Source organism: Dermacentor silvarum, chromosome 11, assembly GCF_013339745.2.
Source record: "Dermacentor silvarum isolate Dsil-2018 chromosome 11, BIME_Dsil_1.4, whole genome shotgun sequence".
Taxonomy (NCBI): domain Eukaryota; kingdom Metazoa; phylum Arthropoda; class Arachnida; order Ixodida; family Ixodidae; genus Dermacentor; species Dermacentor silvarum.
In genome coordinates this window covers 83,744,718-83,760,631 of record NC_051164.1, presented here as the reverse complement: position 1 = coordinate 83,760,631, position 15,914 = coordinate 83,744,718, and the positions used below count along the sequence as shown (strand labels likewise).

The following is a 15,914-nucleotide window of genomic DNA, read 5'->3' as shown; positions in this document are numbered from 1 at the left end:
ACAGTTAATCTCGGGGGCGCAATGTCCTTCTTCGAATAGGAACTTATCGTTTACTGCCTGATTCTACACGACCGCCTCTGGTTGGCGTCGTCCCGGTTGATCACTCGCATCGTTGTTAGTCAGGCAGGAGTTCGTCATTTGAAAGAAGTAATCCCGGTAGTTTCTTGGTGCACCTTGTGAGCCTTTTTTCCAGTCTACTTTCTGCCAACATTTGAAAAAATTTTCATCCGGAAGCAGCCGTTCCCGAAAAGTGCTCTCTGCTCTGAACACTGCATGTTCGTGCACGCGTTCACTACAAAACCTTATAATTGAAGTTTAAATACCTTTGATGTCCCTCTGCACACTTTCTTGAATAACTTGGAATGTGCCGTAGTTCTGGAGTCCTTCGGGAATAGGATGCGCGTCGGCCCACCACGTGCAAACATAGTTGTAGAAATCCTCGCATGGATCCGCGCTCTGGTTGATGGAATCCAGGATGATTTGGGCTGACGCAGGCATAACAGACATAATAAGAAAAGTGGTCGCAGTTTCACCTGAAAGGCGAAGCATCAATTGCGATAGCAAACTTGTAGAGAGTTATACGGAGTAATGATATTAGCTTTATCAGCTGTATAAACTTGGACATGCAGCAGCATCGGCAACACGCAGAACTGTTGTCGACGCCATCGGCGTTTTGCCCGCGTTCGCTCAAAATGCGTGCGGCGTTGGTGACTGTTGCCGGAGCCTGTGATATAAATAGGCACTTGGTGCCGCAGCTAAACGATGATGATGATAAGTGGTTCTTGAGGGAAAGGGAAAGGTTGACGCTATCTTCTGCAGCCCTTGAGGGAGCACGGCTCAGCGCCAAGCCCGCAGGTAGGTAAGTGGTTCTTGAGGGAAAGGGAAAGGTTGGCGCTATCTTCTGCAGAGCCCGCAGCTAAACGTCGCCTCCCTTCCCTCCCCCTCCCCCACGGCTTCTCGCGCGTCGGAAGAAGGTGCGTTTGCTCTACATATATGGTGATTGTAAAGGAGAAAAGAGACGCCTACTTCTGCAGCCCTTAAGCGAGCACGGCGCGGAACGCGCGTTTGTTCTCCGCCGTGCGTTCACTCCCCGTGAAAGACGCGCCCCTCGCACCCTTTCACTCGCACATACAGCGTTCGGCGCGCGGCGACGATTTCTTCTCCAAATGACGTCATACGGAACCTCACGGCGACGGCGACGGCGACGGCGACGGCTACGGCGACGGCGACGCCGACGGCAGAAATCTGCTTTTGAGTGTCCATATAATTGCTATCGCAATAAAATTCGTTCAACAGTGGTCAGTTAAGTGACTTCTGACACTTTCACGATTGTGTCTGTTGTGTGTGTCTTCTTTTCTATTCACTTTTTATGTTTACACATCCACTAAGTCCACAAGCGCTACTGCGTCTATGATTGCTTTCCTTGTGTTAAAAAAGTGGGATGCAACACAAGGGGCGCTTGTCTTTTGTCCCTATTATTTTTTTTTCGCAGAGAGCAGTCATGCTTTACCACCAACTATCCGAATAGCCAATCAGCTGAGTTACTCCCTTCTCGAGTAATCTACGCTAGGAAGTGCAATTGTACTACCAGCCACAAGTGATCTCTTCATTTGTTAAGAATAAAAACAATATACACTCCTTATACAAGGTGCCACAACAATCTTTTTCCAAGCATGACAGAAGCCCGCGAATAAAAGCAAAATTGCGGCGCGACTGGTCGCTCGAGGCACTAGGCGTGTACCTGTATTCGCGGGCTTATTTCACGCTCGGAGAAACACTTTTATGTATCGCGTTTTGAGCAACATAAAGCTGCATCGGGAGTTTTTCATGTTGCTCTACAATTTTCTCATTTACACTTTTCATCTAATTATAACATTTGAGAAGTTAAATTATTAAGACTAATTATATAAGTAGGCGGAATGCAAAAAATAATCCGAGTATCTCCAAGCGACTGCAAACAACATCACCTTGATTCTATCCAGCTGCGTGGCATTTGCATATTTTTAAATCTGGGTGCACGACAGCTGGGACACCCTGTATACCGTTCAGAATCTGTACGTATGGCTCGTGCTGCGACACACAGTGATCCGGACTACGAACAAATTCGAGCGAGTGAATAACCCATAAGCGCTATTGTTCTCGTTATCCGGGGCAGAGGAACAACAACTGCTGAGGTTGGAGGGCACATCGCTACGAACTCGGGAGATGGGGCTTGGGCGGTGCTAGGTCTATACGTGCAGATTGCAGCAAGCATTGAAATTTGACTTCAAATACTTCAAACTACTACTTCAAATACTTTGCAATGAACTGGAATGATACAGACGTCGACGTGTTTCACTTACCTCTCTCATGGCACACTTTGGTGTCACAGAGAACACGCTTGATCTTGTCTAGAAAATTCATGAAGCGTAATTGAAGGCGAATGTTAGAAACGAATATTAAGTGCACCATTGCCAAAACACTGACACGAAACTTATATGGAGCAACGTTAGAAAACGAAGCAAGATTTTTTACACACTAACGTTAAAACTGACAAATGACCTTGAGAGAATTGGTCAAGAAATTAACAGGATTTAAAAGGTGTTAACGATATGGGCAAGATTTAACTTGTCAATTCAGAGGCATGTTAAGTATTCGAAAAAGTTAAGTCAAAGACCTTACGGCGAAAACCAAAGAGGGAATAAAAGCAAGATTTTGCCGCGTGATTTGAATTGAGCGAAACTATATTTCATAGAGGCATAGAGGCATTGCGTAATCTAGGAGTACAGGAGGCATACGTGAATATCTTAGCGAATATCTACAAGGATTCCACAGCTACCTTGGTTCTCCACAAGAAAAGTAGAAATTTACCTATCAAGAAAGGGGTCAGGCAAGGAGACACAATCTCTCCAATGCTATTCACTGCATGCTTAAAAAGAAGTATTCAAGCTCTTAGACTGAGAAGGCTAAGGAGTGAGGATCAACGGCGAATATCTCAGCAACCTTCGGTTTGCAGATGACATTGTCCTATTCAGCAACAATGGAAACGAATTATAACAAATGATTGAGGACCTTAATCGAGAAAGTGTAAGAATTGGGTTGAAGATGAATATGCAGAAGACAAAGATAATGTTCAATAGCCTGGCAAGAGAACAAGAATTCACGATCGCCAGTCAGCCTCTAGAGTCTGTAAAGGAGTACGTTTATCAAGGTCAATTACTCACAGGGGACCCTGATCATGAGAAAAAAATTCACAGAAGAATAAAATTGGGTTGGAGTGCATTCGGCAGGCATTGCCAAATCCTGACTGGGAGCATACCACTATCGTTGAAAAGAAAAGTGTACAATCATTGCATTCTACCGGTGCCAACACATGGGGCAGAAACTTGGAGGTTAACAAAGAAGCTCGAGAACAAGTTAAGGACCGCACAAAGAGCAATGGAACGAAAAATCTTATGACTAACGTTAAGAGACAGGAAGAGAGCGGTATGGATCAGAGAACAAACGGGGGTAGCCGATATTCTAGTTGACATTAAACGGAAGAAATGGAACTGGGCAGGCCATGTAATGCGTAGGATGGATAACCGATGGACCATTAGGGTTACAGAATGGATACAAGAGAAGTGAAGCGCAGTCGAGGTCGGCAGAAAACCAGATGGGGTGATGAAGTTAAGAAATTTGCAGGCGCAAGTTGGAATACGCTAGCGCAAGACAGGGGTAATTGGAGATCGCAGGGAGAGGCCTTCGTCCTGCAGGGGACATAAAATATAGGCTGATGATATTTCAAAAATAGGACAACAATGGAATAAATTACAAAGAACTGCCGCCGTTATAGTTGTTATTTGATGAATACAGCTGCAGCAGCATGACTAGGTAACTTTTTGAAATACGAGATGCTAATATTCGGACCACATGAGGAGGTTATGAAACAGTGTGCGTTCGTTATTACATGATAAACATTAGCCAGTCACTCTTTGCGTGTATGTGCCGCGTGCGCAGATGTAGAGGGAGAGGACGGCGTCGGCCAAGAATATGCAGCAGTGGGGCAGAAAAGATAGCTTTATTGGCAACATGATGCAGTTCTAACGGACAAAAAGATAGGTAACAAATACAAAGAAAAATTCAGGTTATACTTGTCGACAAACCCTTTTGCATCCCCTGCCTTTACCACAACTTCCTAAAGAAAAACAGTCCGCTCGATAAATATGCACCGAACTCAATACATGTATATGAGAAACAGTGGTAGAACATGGAATGTTGCCGAAGCTAACGCTTCGGCATGCGGACTTGTCCGTCAGGACGAATACAGGCCCGCGTGTCGAAATGTTGGCTTCAGCGACATTCCTCCTTCGAGCCCTGCTAATCACTTCAAGCCTCGATTTTACTGGGAACGTCTTTCTTCTTTTGGATGAATACTGTATGTGCATATTGGGAAATATGTAACGACTCACGTTGTCCAAGAAGTTCGTCATCCCGTGAAACCTGCTGGAATGACGGATGCTGCGATAACAATCAACATGGTCAAGTACAGCAGCGTCATCTGTAAGTAAAATGAATCTTCAGTTGCCTAATAAGTTTTATTATTATGTGCAATGTATTTTTGTCATACAATTAGCAGGGCCGCGAACTTAAAGTGTCATGAAAGGCAAGCAAGCAAGCTAACAAAAATTGTACGACACTTAAGCTTCACCTTTAAAGTGGAATGCGATAGCATTAAAAGATCCATGACTGCTTCACACGCTTCCCGGCAACTGCAGCTTATGTAACCGTAATGTTTACCGTGAAACCCTGGTGGTGAACGCTATGCAGCAAGGCGAGTTTTGTGGTAGAAACGCGGCCTCTTGCCTGTTCCGATTCCGGACATAGTGCACAGCCGCGCCAAGAAATTACATCACTTTCAGGTTTCTGTTATTGTTTCGCACTTTCAATATTTCAGTCTGAAAAGATTTACATAAAAGGCATGCGCTGTCGGTGTTTTGCTTCATGATAATTTTTTTTTGCTGGCGATCGTTCTCCGAATTCCGAGGAATAATTTTATCAAGAATGTAAGACAAGGCATGGGCAACATTAGGGATCAGATGGTGTGGCAATATAATCCGCATATACCGCATGTCATATAGCAAGGCGTGGCATATACATATACCTAAATATATACGGGAATTTTCACTCACGGGACGCCGACGCCGACACCGGATTTTCTGCGACGCGGGGCCCTTAACCCGTTAAAATATATGTGGGCGACGACCGATTACTCCATAAACGAATACTGTTATCGTCAGTGCTTACTCAGGAAGTAAATAACTTTGCTTTATTTTAAGTGCGTGTACAAACTTTCCCACCACACAACCATATAACTAAGTGCTTCCATTGCGTCGAAATTAGAATTTACGTGGATTCGAAATAGCATAAATTTAATTAAACGAATAATAATTTCAGCGGAGAGGAGTGAGTGCGTGAGTAGTCAGTACTTACATGCCTTATGTGGATTTGTACCAATTTAACCTTTCAGTACGATTGCATACCCACTTATAGGTTCACTAATGGATCGCCATTGGTACGTTAGTTCCTTGTATATCTGTCCGTGCACTTTCTTTTTCTTCGTTTTTTCTGTACTTTATTTCGAGGTCATTTTTGTTTTGACATCGTGTTGCCGTTTTGTTTCTCTCCTGCTTTTTTTCTTCTCGCCGTGTGTGTTTTCTTTCGCTAAAATTTTAAAATATCCATGCCCTTTGAGTGGTAACTTTGTTGCTTTGTACCTGAATAGCTAACTAGAAAAGGAGGTGCATGAAAACTAGAACAATTGTATCAAGCTTTACTGCCTTTTACATGCTGTTTTTATAATTGTCTATTCACGAAATTTCTGAACACAACAACAGAGAATTACAAAATAAGCTTTCTATAAAAGCAGTAACCTTTAGAGATGTTACCATGACTTCGAGAATACGAACCACGACAATCACAAACAACACTAAAGGTCCTATACGTTCGCGACGCTGACTTTTAATACAAATTGAATCATTGTCAATAATTTGTCAGCATGGCTACATCTCGAAATCCTATAGCTTCGTGTTTAGCATTGAAAGAGAAGGCGATTCCTGGGGCACGATAGGGGCAATGAACTGCGGTTGAAGTTGAAATGTACAATTAACAAAGGAAAATAAAATTGAAAGTGGACGCAAGGACAAACTAGGCCACGAGTAGCACTGGCTAACAATCCCAAGACAAGGTCTAGTACGCGCACACACAACAAAATTCAGAGCCTTTCCACTACTGTGTAGAAGCCGGCGAAGCTGCGACTATGGTGGGTCTGCTATAGTGAATATTGCTATGGTGAATTTATATACTATCATCATTGAATATATTGAGCGTCTTCGGCATGTTTCTCAAAGAGCAAGGACACCGGCATCTTGTTTTCGCCCGGCACGATGGCCAAGTAATGCGTTTGCTGCGCCAAGTCCGCCTCATCGTCATAGACTAGCGTATGAGCCACAGCGTTCATAGCCGCGGTACACTGCGCGGCATCGTCAGGATCCTGACGTCAGGATCCTGGAAGATGTTAAACGAGCGTCCATCCCATAGCTAGTCCAAAGGGCAACTGCTGATAACAGCGCTAGCGCGATCTCTACCTTACGAGACAAAGGGGCACAACGATTGGTGGGACGTGCCGCCGCCGAGTATTGCGACACTTGTCAAAGAGGCATCAGAGGTGGCGAAGCGTATAACATCCATCATCCGTTTTGACACCTGTCGGCGCTCATGGAGCGACGCTCATGGAGCCAAACTACACGTACATGAAACCAAAATTTGTTGTTCTACGCTTCGTTTTGTCCGCGGACGCGATCTGCCGGAACCTAGCCATATACAGCTTCGCTGTAATATCCAATAAAGTTGCCAAGAGGACATCCGTCGCCGTAGCTAAATTGGAAGACCATACTGAACAAGGGTCTGGATACGAGCTAGTTGGTACGGCAGTTGGTAGAAGAGCATCGCACGCGTGATGCGGCAGACGCGGGTTGGGCTCCCACTCGTGGCAAGTGGTTTTTTTTTGTCAGCTTTCATACTGGCTTTCCATGTTTACACATGTGAGTTACAGCTACCATTAATTTCCCCTATTTTCTTGGCTTCATTCGTTGCCGGTTGGCTTCCTCTAGGTGTGGCAATATGTATCTTACCTTGATCGAAAGATTGAAGACGATCTGCCCATGCGAGTGCTGTTCCCGCGGCACAGCAAATGCAATAGAAAGACTATTTCTTTCTTGCGCGTCTCTGGGGTGTTGGTTTTTTTGAAGTTGATGAAAGCTTCATGGTCACGTGGCGTGAACGCGATATAGGAGGCTTCGTTCTCGTCAAAGCAAATGGCTGGTGGTGTCGAGTATCGCGAGAACGTGCATGCGAGACGAACGCGATGCAGGGAGAAATGCGAGACGGTTGTCTCTTGCACAATTCTGTAAACAGTCTGTGCGCTTTACTCAATGAGGGATGGTTACGCGGCGCCTCACAGTAATTGTGGAATTTCTAATTAATTGTGGAAGGAAAACGGCCATTTCCTACGCAAAAATGTACTGAAAGGTCTTGGTTTCATTCACGACATTCGGCGAAAAGTAGTGCAAAACGTTTTTTTTTTTCACCCATGAACTGTCTTCGATGAACATAGTGTCCGGTGAGTAAATATTCAGCTAATAGTTGTAAATGAAAAAAAAAGAACCATGAAAGATAACTTGAATTGACTGACTTTCACTCGTCTTATATTTTGGAATTTGCAATTCAGTATCCCAAGAATTTTACGCTATTTTAGGTTATGACTCGCTGCCTTCGACGATAACTCAGCGCTTGATCATATGTGAAATAAACAATAATTTGTTACGTTAAAGATTGCGCATAGCATGCAAGAGAAAAACATAATTGAAGATTCACATGGGCAGTCGTGAAATAAATAATACAAAGCTCGTGTGGAATTACGTTTAGGTTAGCACGAGTGCTTCAAAACTGTAAACTCAAATTGTGCTTACGCTCTGTAATCGCGACATTTATGACACTGAAAACCCGCTAACTTAAGCTGGCGTCCATGAATGTACAGACAAATACTATTTCATTGGTGCACTTGTATTTCGCACAGAAGTATGTCGTGTAGCAGTGCGTCTATTTTTGGGCTATAATGTACAGCTTTGGATTTTACGTTGCCCCTGGAACTTCTCGAGTATCGTTCCTTTTATAGCAACAGACCGCTCGCCGGCGAAGTGCCTAACTGAAATCTAATAAAGCCTTGTTCAACTACATTGCGAAATTTCTACGATGCGTAAGATTGAGTTGTAAGGACCACGATGTAGAATTTACTAAGAAAACTTACCTATCCTCCTACACGCCCTGAGTTTGACCGAAAGAAAGTTACTATTGTGTTTAAAGGACAATGTTTGAGTGTGCGTATTTTATCGTGGCACGACGTCAGCGGCAAAACTAAGAAAAACTGCTGAAGAATGCGACTCGTGTGAGCTCTCAATATGGAGTAAAACGTTCTGATAAAGATGGGCGACGCACACGATACAGTGTGGTATTCTAGTTTGCTGTGTAACCGCTGCCAACTTACACATCCTGCAATAAACGAGACGCGGCCGTAACACTTACTGTTTCTATGATGTTGTCCTTTCGAATGCCTGCAGGTTTAAGCGGTTTAGGCACGTTTATTCAATGGACTTCTCGAACGCAGCGATGAAATGCGATGTCATAAGCGTTAATTAAAAGAGCAGCAGAGTCATGAGGTGTATTTGGAATTCCTAAGAAACAGTTGACAAAACTCTGTATCACGATCTAATTTTCCCAAGGTCCTTCATTAATCGTTGTAACCACCATTCTCGGCAGCTGTGCCTGTGTGCGGGGGGGAGGGGGGTGGGTTGTGCGTGCGCTGCGAGCATCATCACGCAAGGTCATCACGCTTCTTGTTATCACGTACAACGTACTCTGCTGTAAAATAACACTGTCTCGAACTTCCTGCAATTGGCGTGGAGCGGTTTTGTTAGGAGTGAGTAGCAAGTATAGTGAAATAAAAAGAAAAACGTGGGTCTGCGTGCCGCATGTTTATTGATGTTACGAACACGCCATTGGAGGACAACAGTCAGGATATGGGCTGCTTGCTGCCGAAGATGTCAAGCAATCTGGGTATCCTCCTTTGCGGCATCTGTCGCGAAGAAAAAGAAGTGCATAGAATAACTAACGTAACTCAGTAGCCAGAATAGTGACAGATAACATAACCAAAAAGCCCGTCGGGTGTTTTTAGCCTTATTCAATTATATGTGGCCGCATTAGACATATTGCAGTAGCTATTCTTTCGCACCTGAGTTTTAGGTTATACACTGTATAGTTTCGTACAGTCAACCCCCCCCCCCCCCTCCCTTCTTTGGCCATGCCATTGGAGAACGACCCCGAAATTCAGTACCACGCTTCAAGTGCCACCATCTGCCGGTCGTTTGCAGCGTATCATCACGTAACTTACTAAGTGTCAAATACTTGCAAAAATTAGGTCCTTACGAAAGACCACAGTTCAGCTGCGCTCACATTGTTATTAACGGCATTCTTCCAGATCCGTTGCTCTAATTTTCATGTTCATAAGTTAGATGAATCGACTTCCAGAGGAACTGATCTCTCACAACGGCGTCCACGAGAAGCTTCTCAATACGGGACCACTCTGCTCCTCTGAGACACTGATGGTGGCACATATACAATTGTGCAGTTTTCTTTTATTGTGATAGCATTTATAACGACACTTCATGCGAAATTTCGGCGTCGGCGATGGCATAGAGTTCCGTATCAAGTCTTAGTGCAACGAAATCCTATCGCACCCCACTCCGCATGGGTGCGATTGAAAGCGTGCGAGAATGAGCTGAGATAGATCGTGTCTTAATGCGGGCCGTCCTCCTGCGCGCTCAATAAGCGAGCACAAACGGGGGGAGGGGGCAGATCTGGTGTATAGAGATGGTGTAGAGCGCGCGGTACCGTGATTCAGTGCGAGCTCAGGACAGCAGGTGAGCGCGCGTCTCCTCCTCGAGCCCAGCCGTGGCTGCTGAGCGCGTACGCGGCTCGTGCACCCTATCTTGGAGCTAATATGCGCCGGGCGCAAAGCTTGGGCGAGCCGAGATAGCTGATCGCTTCATGTGCGCTGTCTTCTCACACGACTAGTGTCGGAGATAGCGTAATCTCAAGTTTCGGTGACCCGTTGAGGCGAGACACAGCACGAAGAAGTACTCGCTGCCCGAGACAACCGCTCTTCATCCCGCCAGCGTTGTGACTGCGAGTGTTTGCGGCCATCGAGTGATATCTGTTCATGTGTGTCTGTGCGCGCGTGGCATCATGCTTATATTTATTAAAAGAATGTCTTCTACAGCATATGAGGCCGATAAAACTACGAGGCGTGCTGTATGTAGTGGCCTAATACTTTGCTATCGCTATCAATTCATCGCCTTTCGGGCAAAACTGCAACTTTTAGGGGCGAAGCTCCTTAGGTTGTGGGCCTGTCCCTCCTCTGTAGTATGTAGTAGTAGTAGGTAGCCACGTCTACTTTTATGAAAAAAAATTGCGAAAGTTGTGTCCGTAGCGCGGAATCGAACCAGGGACTCCTCGCTTCCGAACGCGCGGCGCTAACCACTACGCCACGAAGCGCACATGGACACACGCACCACGATGACAATAAATACCCAACATTAACTAAAGACTGCGCGTTTCTAACGCGTTTGTGCTAGCGCGTTACGGCCCGTGTAAGAAGCTGGTGTAAGACGCTGTGGCCTCTCCGCCTTACCCCCGTATTTATAAACGCTCCTCGACTTGAACTCGACTTGCCACCGCCTTGGGCAGCGCGTTCGAAACGCGTTGAAGGCGGTGGCAAGTCAAGTTCAAGTCGAGAAGCGTTTATGAATACGGGGGTTATACTCTCTCAGCAGTCATGTGATGGCGTCGGCAAACGCGGTGCACGTTCCGGCATGTGTAAACGGCTGCGTAAGACGCTGTGGCCTTTCCCCCTTACTAGAGAGTACTGCACGTTTCTAACGCGTTTGTGCTAGCGTCCCCTTAAGCCTGAGATGGTGCAATTATAATGAAGGGCGCTGTTATAAAATAGGAATGACGTCACATATGGCGCGTGTCATTGGTGGAAGTCAATCGTTCGATTTAGTGCGGCGAGACTGGGCGAATTACGCGGAAGATTCACGGTTTACCGATGATTCCCTCCGGAGCTTCGCCCACTCATCATCATTAACCCCGTGGATATGCGGTGATTTTTTTATATTAAAACGAAAATAGGAGTTTAGTGTCATAAGGCTGCACAATGGGCAACGAGCGACGTCATATAGTGAACGCATTCGGATTAATTATGCAAGATTTTTATCGTGCTCCCAAACAACGACACACGAACGTTTTTGCATTCTGCCTCTGTCTAAGTGGAGTCACCGTGGCGTGAATCGAACCCACGACCTCGTACTCCGCTTTAAAACGCCGTAACCACTGAACCACATGGAAAGTGGATATTTATGCCTCCGACAGAAAACGACATAAAATTCAGAACATTCACCTGTAATAAAGACTTCCGACAATCTTTTCAGAATGCATGCTAATATATATGTAGACAAATGGTAGTATCCACCGTTTAACTTGTTATAGGAAAGATTAATATTACAGTATATGGGTGACATTTAGTTCATGCGGAACATAGCGACGGCGAGGAACGGAAGAGCTCGCATGAGGCGACGAGTGTTCTATATCGGAGATCGTGGCGGCACCTGAAATTTTCACGTCACACACGCGCCTAATGTTGCAACAACTGCTGCTCCCGTACCTGACATGAAGTCACATGACCACGCTGAAGCCACGACACACAACTGCTGATTACGAAAGAAAGTAATAATTGTGTGCGCGTGTGCTCATGTGTCTCTCATTGTGCATGTATATAGTGCAGGCGGACATTATGAGAAGAACATTCTTCTATAGAAGCGACCATGCCATGTGCTCCATTGCTGCAACTAGGCAACTTACGTCTTCGTTGTCAGGTTTCCCTTGTTGCAACTGTACTGAACACAAGGATACGCCGTTTTCATTGTATGTCCACTTGAGAGAACAGTGCTGTTGTCCGGTAGCTTGCAATAGTCTGCACGGTAAGAGAACATCGTACTTCGCAATCACACATGTGCAGGGCGTTTCTAAAAAGAATTCAAGTAATACATAAAAATATCTATTTTGAAATAAAAGGGCGGTTCCCCCTAAGACGCGGCGACCATGAGGTGGCGGGTGATACGTGGTAATTAGTCGCTAATTAACAAAAAAATTTATTATTTAGCTTTTACACTTTTAGTTTCAGGGGCTCAACGTAATTGGAAAAAAATTGAAGCGAGTTCACCGTACAAGCCGTATCAACTTTTGGATCTAGAAGAAATGCGATTACCCGCGGAATCGTAGCACGACGAAATTCGGCTATCAGAGCGCGCGTAACCAAAACTGGGAGGCTGCAGCGAGCGCAAATGCCGCGCCCCTCGAGGCGACGTTCTGCTTACGTCACCGAGAGGCGGGCAGCCAGCGCGCTGCGACAGCGAGGATCTCGGAGGCCATTGCGCCGCCCGGAAAGAGCGCCCCGCAATGCTTGCAGCGAGAGAGGAACACAGCGAGACAGCTCCACGTTTATCCTTCGCGCTGAGAACTCGCTACGAGAGAGGAGGGTCTGGGCAGGTAAGAGGGAGGCTAAATGCTCGTCTAGAGCATGATGACAGAATGTGTGGTCTAAAGCGAGCCCAGCCTACCCCCCCATTTCATTACAGAGTGCATTAGAAATCTAGAAAATACCTCGAATACACTCTGCAGAAGTGGGTAGTTTGTGGCACGCCGCCGATGCGAATACAGAGAGTTGTGGCTGATTCACAGAAAGCGGCAGAGGAGAAGTAGACGTGGAGATTACGTCAACTCCCCAGTTTAGACACCGGTGATTCAAACTGAGCGGTGGCAATGTGACTTATTGTGGCAATTTGCAGCGCAATAAAGTCGCATACTGGCGCACAGAAAACGATGGTAGACTTCTAGACAGATAACCTATCGATCTAACTCAACTTGTTATTTTCCTTTAGTGTCCCTTCAAATGAAGTCGGCTGATGTTTTTAAATCTTATCCATCTTTTATAAAGCCGTCATATTTACCAACGATGTCATGCGGTGTGTACGCTGTCATGTGTACCACATGCCAACTTTCAAAAAGAAAAAAAATTTCACCTGCCCTTCCCCTGTCGAGAAAATGGGGGTAAGCGAAGCTTGTCTTGTGTGTATCTGACCTTCGTCATGGTAACGTAAAGTTCACGACATGTCACGGTAATAAAACATAAACGTTTATTAAATGTATGCATCGAGGAAGGGAAACGTACAACGTATTGGGAAGAAAAGTTGCACGAAAGGGAAACAAACGTAGAAGGAAAGGGAAGGGAAAGTAGTAGGAAAGGGAAGGGAAAGGAGTAGGTCAAGTGCACACACGACAACCTTTGCTTACCCCCATTTTCTCGACAGGGGAAGGGCTGGTGATTTTCTTTCTTTCTCTCTCTCTCTCTTTCTTCCTCTCTCTCTCTCTTTCCTTCTCTCTTTCTCTTTCTTTTTTGTCCCTGGTATGTGCCATTGAGCGTGGACCCTTTCTGCACTATCGCCAGGATCGGGCCACTTTTCAGCGTGACACCACCACCACCGCCGCCGAAACTTGTGAGCCTATAAAGCTTCGATTAAAAAAAAAAAGCTGAATAAAACCGTTTTGGGTTCTCCACCAACCGTTAATTGTTTTTTTCACTAATTGGCTACAAATCAACTGAGTTACAACACTCTACCTTCATAATCTGCACATACTAGTGAATAATGCAGCGATGTTCAGGCTCCTTGCACTTTTGATTGTGGTAATGTCATTGCATGGGTTTAAGTTCCGCCTGATTTATATCAGTGCTGTCTCAGAGGAGAAGGAGGAGCGTTGCTATAGCTGCAGGTCGCTTAGCCTTGCGGAAACTTCCGGCAACTGCTTCACTCGAACGCCACTCATCAAGAGCGGCAACACAAGTCATCTTGTAAGTAATCTAAAGACATCTAATAACACAAGGGAAAACTAATGGCGAGTACAGACTGAAACTGGGACCCAACAGACTGCGTGCCATTCACTCCACATCGCCGCATCATCACAATGGATATTTAGTAGAACAGAGGTGTTCCTGCTCCTCCTCAAGTTCCTCCGTGATAGTGAGCTGGAGTGTGAATGGCGAATGTCTGTGTCCTTCTGTCTCGGCTCCTACTCAGGTTCTGCATTATTACTATTTCACGAATCATGTATGTGCTATTACGATGTGTTTGATTTTTTTTGTAGAATAGACCATTTTCCAGCGTGTGCGCTGATGCAGTTGGCTTTCTTTCTTTTCGGGAGCTAAGACAGAATTTCTAGCACTAAGTGAAAGTACATGAACCTATGATCCCGGAAGAAAAGTCGGGGTGTGGGAAGAAAGTGGAGATATGCGTGATGGGAGCCAAGTCCTTAATGTCTTGTATCCAGCCCAATTTTTTAGGCGCGGAAAGGGGGGAATTCCTTGATAGATGCGCGGCGCATTTCAAAGCTAAAAATTCTGCGCCCACGTAGCACTCAGGGTCATTACATAGCGGATGCACACGGTACCTATACCTATTTCACAAGAACCATAAGTTGCAGGAATGGGTTGCATTTTCAGGTGCAAGAAATGGGTGTCATCCCTTTCTTACTCGAACAAAAAACTCCGAACAGGAAAGTCCCCACAAGGTACTCGCAGATCATTTTGCCACTTCTTCGGTCTTATTTAATGCTTCACCTGCAATGGAAAACCAAAATCAGACAAAGAAAGAAAAAGAAGACAAGAGTGAGAGGAAGAGAAAGAGAGAGGGAAGGCAGCAAACGAACGCCACCTAATCCAGATGGCGCTTAGCAAACTGGAGCGATATTGCAGAACAAAAACCCGCATTTGAGCGAATCAGAGTTGGAGACAAAGAGGCCGTGGCGCCCAACGCGTCCTAGTTGCACATAGCCGCGGGGCGTTTCCCAAGAAAACATCCATTTCCAATTTATGTGAAGCTCTTTGAAAGAATCTAGGTGGCGTTGTTGGCTGCCGCTCACTAATCCCCCATTTTATACTCTCTCCGCGCGTCACATCGCTCGAATCACTGCTTTTGCATCGGTTCTTAAATTGTTAATTTCAATTCTCTTGCCAGGATATTACATATCACCTCTGTCTTCCTTCTGCGTAGTAATATTCGACCATACGTTTTGTCGGCTATGATCCTCAACAACTTGTTGCAACCAGCGTTGCTGAACAGAACCACGTCATCTACAAACCGCAGGTCGCTTAGATATTCGCCGTTGGTCCTCACATTTAATCCTTCCCAGTCTAACAGCTTGAACACTTCTTTTAAGCATGCAGTGAATAGCACATGGAGAGATGGTGCCTTCTTGCGTGACGTCTTTCTTGATTGTTGGAAACTTGCAGGTGATTTAATAAACATTGGTGAATGGGCAACACCTGTTAGGCAGAAAAAAAAAACTTATCAGTCTGCACAATTAGCTACATATTTTTGTTGAGTCCGCTCAACTTTGTCCAGAAAACCTACTAAAAGCGTCCACTGGCATTAATAAATATTTGTTGTCAAGAGTTCCGTCAAAATTCTGGCAAATAGCTTGTGGATGCAGATGGCCACGAGTGAGCACGGTCTGAAGAAATGCACGCAGCATTATTTTATGTTTATGAGTAGCGTCAACATACCTAGCCTGCGAGAGGAGACGCGTTTGCGAGACCACTTCAGTATAAATTAAGATATCTTATCAGTGTTTCTTAATTTCATACTTGCTTAATCTGTTCCATTTATAGGGCATAAACGATTAAACTTGTTGAATTCGTGTGCGGTGACTAAAATATCACGGTTTGC

The 15,914-nt window shown here is 45.2% G+C and overlaps 1 long non-coding RNA gene across 1 annotated transcript; it reads right to left on the bottom strand.

Annotated features, from left to right (window-relative positions):
- Window positions 1–9,033: 9,033 nt before the first annotated feature.
- Window positions 9,034–14,989, bottom strand: LOC125941394 (uncharacterized). The gene is made up of 3 exons (XR_007464234.1): window positions 14,721–14,989; window positions 11,995–12,106; window positions 9,034–9,151 (listed from the first exon to the last, which is right to left on the bottom strand). It is a non-coding gene; the product is annotated as an uncharacterized LOC125941394 (long non-coding RNA).
- Window positions 14,990–15,914: the final 925 nt, after the last annotated feature.